Source organism: Salvelinus alpinus, chromosome 11 (assembly GCF_045679555.1).
Source record: "Salvelinus alpinus chromosome 11, SLU_Salpinus.1, whole genome shotgun sequence".
NCBI classification, from domain to species: Eukaryota; Metazoa; Chordata; class Actinopteri; order Salmoniformes; family Salmonidae; genus Salvelinus; species Salvelinus alpinus.
In genome coordinates this window covers 20,594,143-20,605,009 of record NC_092096.1, presented here as the reverse complement: position 1 = coordinate 20,605,009, position 10,867 = coordinate 20,594,143, and the positions used below count along the sequence as shown (strand labels likewise).

At 43.4% G+C, this 10,867-nt stretch overlaps 1 long non-coding RNA gene across 1 annotated transcript; it reads right to left on the bottom strand.

Annotated features, from left to right (window-relative positions):
- Window positions 1-9,850: 9,850 nt before the first annotated feature.
- On the bottom strand, window positions 9,851-10,252 carry LOC139533404 (uncharacterized). Its single transcript, XR_011666734.1, has 2 exons — window positions 10,122-10,252; window positions 9,851-10,019 (listed from the first exon to the last, which is right to left on the bottom strand). It is a non-coding gene; the product is annotated as an uncharacterized lncRNA (long non-coding RNA).
- Between the last annotated feature and the right edge of the window lie 615 nt (window positions 10,253-10,867).

Genomic DNA, 10,867 nt, shown 5'->3' with positions numbered 1-10,867 from the left:
TCTGACTCTATGTAAACTGGAAACCACACATCCTGAGGCTGCATTCATTGTAGCTGGGGATTTTAACAAGGCTAATCTGAAAACAAAACTCCCTAAATTATATCAGCATATATCGATTGTGCTACCAGGGCTGGTAAAACCCTGGATCATTGTTATTCTAACTTCCGCGACGCATATAAGGCCCTCCCCCGCCCTCCTTTCGGAAAAGCTGACCACGACTCCATTTTGTTGCTTCCAGCCTACAAACAGAAACTAAAACAAGAAGCTCCCGCGCTCAGGTCTGTTCAACGCTGGTCCGACCAATCTGATTCCACGCTTCAAGACTGCTTCGATCACGTGGATTGGGATATGTTCCGCATTGCGTCCAACAACAATATTGATGAATACGCTGATTCGGTGAGCGAGTTCATTAGAAAGTGCATCGGCGACGTAATACCCACAGCAACGATTAAAACATTCCCAAACCAGAAACCGTGGTTGATGGCAGCATTTGCGCGAAACACTGCTTTTAACCAGGGCAAGGTGACCGGAAACATGACCGAATACAAACAGTGTAGCTAGTCCCTCCGCAAGGCAATCAAACAAGCTAAGTGCCAGTATAGAGACAAAGTAGAGTCGCAATTCAACAGCTCAGACACAAGAGATGTGTGGCAGGGTCTACAGTCAATCACGGATTACAAAAAGAAAACCAGCCCCGTCGCGGACCAGGATGTCTTGCTCCCAGACAGACTAAATAACTTTTTTGCTCGCTTTGAGGACAATACAGTGCCACTGACACGGCCCGCTACCAAAACCTGCGGGCTCTCCTTCACTGCAGCCGAGGTGAGTAAAACATTTAAATGTGTTAACCCTCGCAAGGCTGCAGGCCCAGACGGCATTCCCAGCCGTGTCCCCAGAGCATGCGCAGACCAGCTGGCTGGTGTGTTTACGGACATATTCAATCAATCCTTATCCCAGTCTGCTGTTCACACATGCTTCAAGAGGGCCACCATTGTTCCTGTTCCCAAGAAAGCTAAGGTAACTGAGCTAAACGACTACTGCCCCGTAGCACTCACTTCCGTCATCATGAAGTGCTTTGAGAGACTAGTCAAGGACCATATCACCTCCACCCTACCTGACACCCTAGACCCACTCCAATTTGCTTACCGACCCAATAGGTCCACAGACGATGCAATCGCAACCACACTGCACACTGCCCTAACCCATCTGGACAAGAGGAATACCTATGTGAGAATGCTGTTCATCGACTACAGCTCAGCATAATAGGGAGCGCTGTTTTCACTTTGGGGAAAAATCGTGCCCAATTTAAACGGCCTCTTACTCTATTCTAGATCATACAATATGCATATTATTATTACTATTGGATAGAAAACACTCTCAAGTTTCTAAAACTGTTTGAATTATATCTGTGAGTAAAACAGAACTCATTTGGCAGCAAACTTCCAGACAGGAAGTGAAAAATCTGAAAACGAGGCTCTGTTTCAGGGCCTGCCTATTGAATTGCCTTATATTTATGGATATGCATGCACTGCATACGCCTTCCACTAGATGTCAACAGGCAGTGGAAGGTGGAATGGGGTGTCTATCTTGATCTGAGGTCGAACAAGAGCTTTTGGAATGACGTGTCCAGAATTTCCTTTCTCTACCTAGGCGCGGGAAGCACCTCCATATTGTCTTACGATAAGCGTTCGGTATACACGGCTAATATCTCCGGCTATGATTTTATTTGATACATGTGATAATAACATCGTAAAGCAGGTTTTTTCAACCGAGTTCTATCAGTTTATTCAACGTTTATTTGGACTTATGGAATTTTCCGTTCTATGCGTCAAGAGAAGATGGGCATGTTCGTGCCACATGGCTAGCTAAGGTTGCTAATTCGACAGGAGAAAAGGACATTCTAAAACCAAACAACGATTTATTCTTGACCAAGGACTCCTTGTACAAGATTCTGATGGAAGCTCAGCAAAAGTAAGAACAATTTATGATGGTATTTCGTATTTCTGTGGAAAATGTTGAGTCCTATTATCCGCCGTTTTGGCGGGCGCTGTCTCGCTATAACGTAAGCTGTTTGTTATGGTAAAGTTATTTTAAAAAATCTAACACGGCGGTTGCATTAAGAACTAGTGTATCTTTCATTTGCTGTCCAACATGTATTTTTTAGTAAAGTTTATGATGAGTTCTTTGGTCAGATTAGGTGAGTGTCCAAAATAGCTCCGGACATTCTGGTGAATCGATGCTACATATTCACAATGTATAACCACGGTTTGCAGCTCTAAATATGCACATTTTCGAACAAAACATAAGTGTATTGTAAAAACCTGATGTTATAAGACTGTCATCTGATGAAGTTGGTCAAGGTTAGTGATTAATTTTATATCTTTTGCTGGTTTTTGCGATCGCTACCTTTTGCTGCTAATAAATGCATTTGTGTGTTTGGCTATTGTGGTAAGCTAATGTAATGCTATATTGTGTTTTCGCTGTAAAACACTTAAAAAATCAGAAATATTGTCTGGATTCACAAGATGTTTATCTTTCATTTGCTGTACACCATGTATTTTTCATAAATGTTTTATGATGAGTATTTAGGTATTTCACGTTGCTCTCTGTAATTATTCTGGCTGCTTTGGTGATATTTTTGATGGAAGCTGCAATGTAAAACTATGATTTATACCTCAAATATGCACATTTCGAACAAAACATACATTTATTGTATAACATGTTATAAGACTGTCATCTGATGAAGTTGTTTCTTGGTTAGTGACTAATTATATCTCTATTTGGTCAGTTTTGTGATAGCTACCTATGCGGTAGAAAAATTGTGAAAATATGCGGTTGAGTCTTTTGCTATTGTGGTTAGCTAATAGAAATACATATTGTGTTTTCGCTGTAAAACATTTTAAAAATCGGAAATGATGGCTGGATTCACAAGATGTTTATCTTTCATTTGCTGTATTGGACTTGTGATTTCATGAAAATTATATTATATGATATCCCTGTCCCGTTAGGCTAGGCTATGCTAGTCAGCTTTTTTGATGAGGAGGATCCCGGATCCGGGAGAGAGAAGCGGTAGAGGTTTTAACGCCATAGTACCCTCCAAACTACCCTTATCCCTTTACACTTGTGTGTATAAGGTAGTAGTTGTGGAATCGTTAGGTTAGATTACTCGTTGGTTATTACTGCATTGTCGGAACTAGAAGCACAAGCATGTCACTACACTCGCATTAACATCTGCTAACCATGTGTATGTGACAAATAAAATTTGATTTGATTTGCTTTCCAGTACCACTCTGTCACAACAGCACCATGTAAAAAGTTTGTTTTTAATCGTTGTCGTCCTTCACATTTCTGCAAGCCTTTCATCTGATAAAACAATATAAGGAACAATACATTTAAATATTGATTATTATTATTTTTAGTTATACTTGTAATATTTGTAACATTTGTTGTTACTTTAATTAAGTGTAACTGAAATATTGCAAAGAGCTCCACAGTAATACTTGTGGCTTGATCTAACCATCCATCAGCTTCAAAAATGCAAAAAAAAAAAATAAAGTGCAAGATAATAGCTGGATAATATATTGGTATTATAGCTAAGCTTGGTCATACAGGATATTGGCAGTATAGCATTATATTGTATTGGTGCTGAGTATTAGCTCGATAATATACTGGTTCTTTGTTATAGCTTAATAATATATCGTAGTTTGTCAACTCTACTCAACGGCTTAGCATTTCCATGGTGATTGTTAGATATAGGAGGGCCAACTGTTAACTTTCTGTCATCATGCCCATGACGCCCCCTGGACCTACAGTATACAATCCTGACAGTTTTAGAAAATAAATAACATTTAAATAAATATTATTTTGACTCACATCTTGCCCTGGGCCTTTAAAAAAAAGTATCTGTATTTAACTAGATTAAGAACAAACCTTAAGAACAAATTCTTATTTACAATGGGTCAAATGTGCGCCGCCCTACAGGACTCCCAATCACGGCCGGACGTGATACAGCCTGGATTCGAACCAGGGACTGTAGTGACACCTCTTGCACTGAGATGCAGTGCCTTAGACTGCTGCGCCACTCAAGAGCCCTTTCCTTGTTCTTCCATAAGGTTGTTCCTTGATTTTATGTTGTCTTCACTGTAAGTATTGTAGGTGTACTTGAATTACGACAGTCCCCACGCAGTGCTTTCAAACGTGTTTCCAGATCTGAGATTGTGCAGATGTCTAGATTGGCATCTTCAAGGGCTGTGATCATCATGTAATCACTGTCTGCTAACAAAACTATCATGTTTGTTGCCATTTGTTTACCAAAGGTCTCCTTTAACTTCCTGTGTAACCTCTTCTGGTGTTGATTGCCAATCTTTAATCACAAGTATGAACAAATGAAGGCCTGGGTATGAAAGTGCCATACAGTCAGTGGCGATTTGAGCATGTACATTTTTTTTTCTTCTTTGCATGCCAGCAAAGCCACTACACAACACAACACTAAACAATACATGACTTGCACTATAACGGTGCCAAAACAGTGCCCACTGTAACGTAGACCTCAGGGAGTCAGGAAACAGGTGCAATTAGTGAGTTAAAAATAACAAACATAGAATGATACAAAACAAGAGAAGCGTCTGACATGGAAACATAAACAATACTACCTGATGACTGACAACAAAAGAGTGCTGTATAAAGGGTAAATAATCAAGGGAGTAATGAAGTCCAGGTGTGACTGATGATGAGACGCAGGTGTGCGTAATGATGGTTGTCAGGTGTACGTAAAGATGGGTTGCCAGGACCAGTGGTTAGTAGACTGGCAACGTCAAACGCTAGAGCGGGAGTAGATGTGACAATACTCCCCCCTTGACGCGCGGCTCCAGTGTTGTGGGGGACGGCATCAGCCAGGGGACCAGGAACCACCTGCCTGATGAGGGAAACGTAAAAAGAGGGTGAGATATGGTAGTTAGTGGGGAGCTGTAATCGGTATATTACCTCATTGACCCTCCAGAGGACTTTGAATAGACAAACAAACCCGGGGACTCAGCTTCGCGCAGGGCAGGCGGAGCAGGAGGTTCCTGGTAGAGAGCCAGAAGCGATCACCAGGATGGAACACGGGAGCTTCACTGAGGTGGAGGTCTGCCTGCTCCTTCTGGCGGTGGACGGGGTGTTGGAGCCTCACGTGGGCAGCATTCCACACCTCCTCTGCATGCCGGAACAACTCTTCCACCGCAGGACCTTTGGTCTGCACTGAAAGAGGGACACCCCGGTGGAGAAGTGACGAAGTGAATTCTGGGCATACTCCACCCAGGGAAGGAATCGGGTCTACTCCCCATGGTGGTCCTGGCAGTGACTCCTTTGGAACCTCCCAAGCTCCTATTTCATCCTCTCCACCTGCCTGTTAGACTGAGGCTGATACCCGGTAGTGAAGCTGACCGTGACCCCCAGCATCTCCATAAAAGCCTTCCATACACGTGATTTGAATTGGGGGCCACGATCAGAGACAATGTCCTCCGGAAGGTCATAGTGCCGGAAAACCTGCTGGAGCAGTGGCCCAGTGACCTGGAGAGCGGTAGGGAGATCAGAGAGAGGGATAAAACTGCATGATTTAGAGAATCTGTCCACAACTACCAAAATGGTGTTGAAACCATTAGAGGAGCGGAGATCAGTGACAAAATCAATGGACAAATGAGACCAGGGACGCTGAGGCACAGGGAAGGGGAAGGAGTTTTCCTGCTGGAGCGTGTCAGGGAGATTTAGATTGAGTACATACTGAACATGAGTTGACACAGAGTGCAGCGTCCTACGCTAAAGTGTGTCATCAGTATTTCTCAGAAAGCGATTGAGTGGTGAGGGTGATACCTGGGTGTCCAGTGGTGAGGGCTGTGTGTGCCCAGGTCAGCAGCCGATCTCTCAACCCACGTGGGGATGTAGATGCGCTGTTAACATCTACCTCCCAAAACACGATACGGGAGAACCGATTGATGGGCTGGAGGACACTCACATGGCCCTCCACCAAAGTCTATGCACAGGGTATAGGAAAGCAGGTCCTCTGACATCCTGGTCCCCAGGCAATAATTATCCTCTCTGACCAGGAGATGGTGGGGTTATGGAGTTGGAGCCACAGGAAGCAGAAGATGACTTTGTGGATGGGTGTGGAGGTGATGAGGAATGGAAGGCTTTCCTGGTGCCTTTTGTCCCACGGTGAGGGTGAGTGGAGGTGTGACGGGCATAAGAGTGTCGGATCCCAATGGTTATATATCCAACACTTTAACTTCTAGTTGCACAGCATCCCGGATCCGGGAGCACCCCCATCAGTAAAAAAAGCTGACTAGCATAGCCTAGCATAGCGTCACAAGTAAATACTAGCATCTAAATATCATTAAATCACAAGTCCAAGACACCAGATGAAAGATACACATCTTGTGAATCCAGCCATCATTTCTGATTTTTAAAATGTTTTACAGGGAAGACACAATATGTAAATCTATTAGCTAACCACGATAGCAAAAGACACAACTTTTTTTTCCCACCATTTTTTTCCTGCATAGGTAGCTATCACAATTTCGACCAAATAAAGATATAAATAGCCACTAACCAAGAAACAACTTCATCAGATGACAGTCTGATAACATATTTATTGTATAGCATATGTTTTGTTAGAAACATGTGCATATTTCAGGTATAAATCACAGTTCTACATTGCAGCTGCAATCTGAAATAGTGCCGAAGCAGCCAGAATAATTACAGAGACCAACGTCAAATACCGAAATACTCATCATAAAACATTTCTGAAAAATACACAGCGTACAGCAAATGAAAGACCAACATCTTGTGAATCCAGCCAATATTTCAGATTTTTTAAGTGTTTTACAGCGAAAACACAATATAGCATTATATTAGCTTACCACAATAGCCAGAAACACAAGCCGTTTACCAGTAGCAAAGGTTAGCGATCCTAACAAACCAGCAAAAGATATATAATTTTTGACTAACCTTCATATACTTCATCAGATGACAGTCCTGTAACATCATATTACACAATGCATATAGGATTTGTTCGAAAATGTGCATATTTAGCGTCACAAATCGTGGTTATACAATGTGAATTGTAGCCAAACTTGAAGCAATCTGTCCGGCGCCATCTTGGAGAGGCACCTAATCTAATCGATAACTAATCGTAAACTTGACAAAAAAATACAGGTTGGACAACATTAGTTCTTAATGCAACCGCTGTGTTAGATTTTTAAAATTAACGTTACTCGACATACAGTGAGTAACTACTGGTATATTTGAACTGTGTGTGTGTACCAAATGTAAGTATGTATCTACTGTATACATAAGCTGATAGAAAGAGCTATATTTTATAGACTGTCAGACTGTCTCGCGTTACAGCGAGACCATGCCGAAATTAATGGCGGACTAATAATTTTACATCTTTCCACAGATATACGAATTAACATCATAAATAGCTCTTACTTTTGGATGATCTTCCATCAGAATCTTGGGCAAGTGGTCCTTTGTCCAGAACAATCGTCTTTTGGTTGAAAGATGTCCTCTACTCCTGTAGAAATTAGCTGCTAACGCCGATGTACCGGAGAGGTGCCCAACCCGCGATAACGTCTGACAAAGAAACTCCAGAAAATCGCAATAAACTGATATAAACTGCTATAAGTCGGTTTAAATTAACTACCTTATGAAGTTTTTAAGACAAAAAAACAAATTAAATCAGAGCCGGAGATATAGAACTGCTAAACCGAAAGCTTTTCAAGACACCATGCCGGTGTCCCTCCTGCGTCAGGCGCCGCGTCGAAAAGGTCGGTCCTTCCGTTCCAGGAGGTTTTATACTCCCCCAGATGGTGCTATCCGCTCCATTCAAAGTCTCACCGCTTACTGACATCTAGGGGAAGGCGTATGCAGTGCATGTAGCCCCATAGCTTATAAGGGAATTTATAAACCGACCCTGGAACAGAGACCTCAATTTCAAAAATCTCACTTCTTGACAGGAAGTGTGCTGCAGAATGAGTTCTGTTTCACACAGAGAAATAATTCAAACGGTTTTAGAAACTAGAGAGTGTTTTCTATCCAATAGTAATAATAATATGCATATTGTACGAGCAAGAATTGAGTACGAGGCAGTTTAATTTGGGAACGAAAAATCTACAAAGTGTAAACAGCACCCCCTATTGAGAAAAGGTTTTAACCGGAAATGGAGAGGAGAGTGGGTATGAGGTGATGTGAAGGGACGAGGAAAGGGCCTGGTTAATAGAATACCCTGCAGCACCGGAATCCACTAGAGCTGTAGAAACAATAGATGAGGGACAGTCAGCTAGTGAAATCGATACTAAAAAGGGTTTGGCTGAAAGTGATGGCGTTCTCACGCCTAACCCAGGATACAGATGATCCCGGGTTGGAACGTGCCGGACACTGTTGAAGCTGGTGCCTCTCCTTGCCGCAATAGGGACAGAGCCCCAACTGTCTCCAACAGCGTCAGAGGCGTGTGGCCCCTATCTCCAACAGTTCAGGAGAACTGTCCGAAGAGCTCCGAGACAGGATTGTGTCGAGGCACAGATCTGGGGAAGGGTACCAAAACTGGGTAAGGGTCCCCAAGAACACAGTGGCCTCCATCATTCTAAAATGAAAGAAGTTTGGAACCCCCAAGACTCTTCCTAGAGCTGGCCGCTCGGTCAAACTGGGAAATCGGTGGAGAAGGGTCTTAGTTAGGGAGGAGACCAAGAACCCAATGGTCACTTTGACATGCTGTGGGGATGTTTTTCAGTGGTAGGAACTGGGAGATTAGTCAAGGTTGAGGGAAAGATGAACGGAGCAAAGTACAGAGAGATCCATGAAAACCTGCTCCAGAGCTCTCAGGATCTCAGACTGGGGCGAAGGTTCACCTTGTGGTGAAATCTTGCACGGAGCCTTCACCGTGCGCTGCGACTTTAAGAGCGCATCAGCAATAAGGAAGGGGGAAATAAAGACAGCTCGTTCAGCTCTTTGGGGAGGAGCTCTTGGGTGGCGCGACAGTTTAATTGTGTGTGCTATGTTGCAGAAGTTTTGTTTGTTTTCAGGGTGTGTAGTTTATAAAGTATTTAACTCAATCATCGGTTTGACCGCTCTAGGTCATGGTTGTTTCCGTTTGGAAATGCGGTTATGGATCGCATGGATTAGTAGCAACATTGTTGCGAAGCTTTGACATACAAACCAACAAACCATCGGACGGTCAGACAGTACACCGGCATGCCTGAAGACCACAGCTAAGATCTCTCTTGTTCTCTTTCTCTCTTTCTCCTCCCTCTATCGTTCCAGTGCTTTACCCTGCAACAGACTTTCTATTTTTCAAATGCACTTCCCATTGAAGTTCATTAGAGCTGGACTATTATTGCCTTGCCAGAAGTATTTGGGTGGACATTTTAGTTAAAAGGGAGGTTGCTTGCAAGTTGTGTATTGTTATTTGAACTGTATTGAGGTGGGGTATTAATGACATGTGGCCGAGAAGATTGCTGACATTTAAGGCCTTTGTTGTTTCTATGAACACCCCCCACATTCATACCCTCTGCACTCCTCCACTGGAAGAAAATAGACTATTGCAAATCCTCTGTTGATGACTGGGTTCTTTCTTGTATGAAGTTGCTATTCAATTGCTCTGCTATTATTATTACTGTATGAGGTATTCTTGGTGGGGTTACCCCTGTGCTGTGATATGGGTTTTATAGGGTGTGTATTCTCTTTTCTCTCCACTGGCTATCTGGTAAACAGGCTACACTCTAGGCAGTCTCTTCTGCTGATGTGTGTGGGTCTGTTAGTGGTACTGTCACAGTTCTCTAAAGTAGAACCCAGAAGCAGACCAGGACAAGGAGAGTAAGACGAAGGTGAGTATTTATTTACAAGTTTAAATGTAGTGATAGAAAAATCCAAGTAGCGGAGCGGGCAGCGGAGGTGAGTTGATGGAATTGAGTAAGCAGATCCAAGGAAGTAACTGAAGTCACCGACGACCAGGTAGGGATGGGATGAGTGTTCCGGGTGAATGACTGTAGACAGAAAAAACGGAGGTAAGTTCAAGGCAAGCAAGACGTACAAAACAACAAAACAAACTCTATCAAACTGGAGGCTGATACGCTGGCACAACATACTGTTCATTGCTAACGATCCGGCAGGAAATGGATGTCAGGTCAGCGCTTATGAAGTGGAGGGGTGATGATCAGGACCAGGTGTGCAGATAGCTGATGGGATACAGGTGCGGGTACTCAGAGATCCTCCAACTAGCTACGTCGCCCGGCAACCAGACAGGGTGCGTTCCAGGACACCGGAAAAAACACTCCAGGACAGAACACAGGCAAAAACAGACTCAGGAAGCGGGATTCGTGACAGGTACTCTCTCTATTCTACTCTCTTCCTTTCGGCATGGTTAATACCTGCCTGGCGCCCGAACAAAATCTTTCTTTAGCCCTCTCTAATAAATACCGCTACAACCTTCCAACAGGACAACATCCCTAGCACACAACCAAGACAACGCAGGAGTGGGGCTGGGACAAGATGGCGCCAAAAGGATGGCTGACGTTTTACATGCTCCTAACCAACTGTGGTATTTTGTACAGAATGTTGCTGCTACCGTCTCTTATGTCCGAAAATAACTTCTGGACATCAGAACAGCGATTATTCACCTCGAACTGGAAGAAGCTTTTTCCTTTAACGAGTCCGAAAGAGAAGGATATACTGCTTCACGGGAACAGGCCGAAATCTCTGTCATTTGCATGAAGAAAAGACGGAGGAAAAGGGGGGCGCAGAATCCGTAAGCGAGCGAGTAAACTCCCACTGCCATCCGCTCTATTGGATAATGTGCAATCATTGTAAAATAAAATTGATGACCTACGATTAG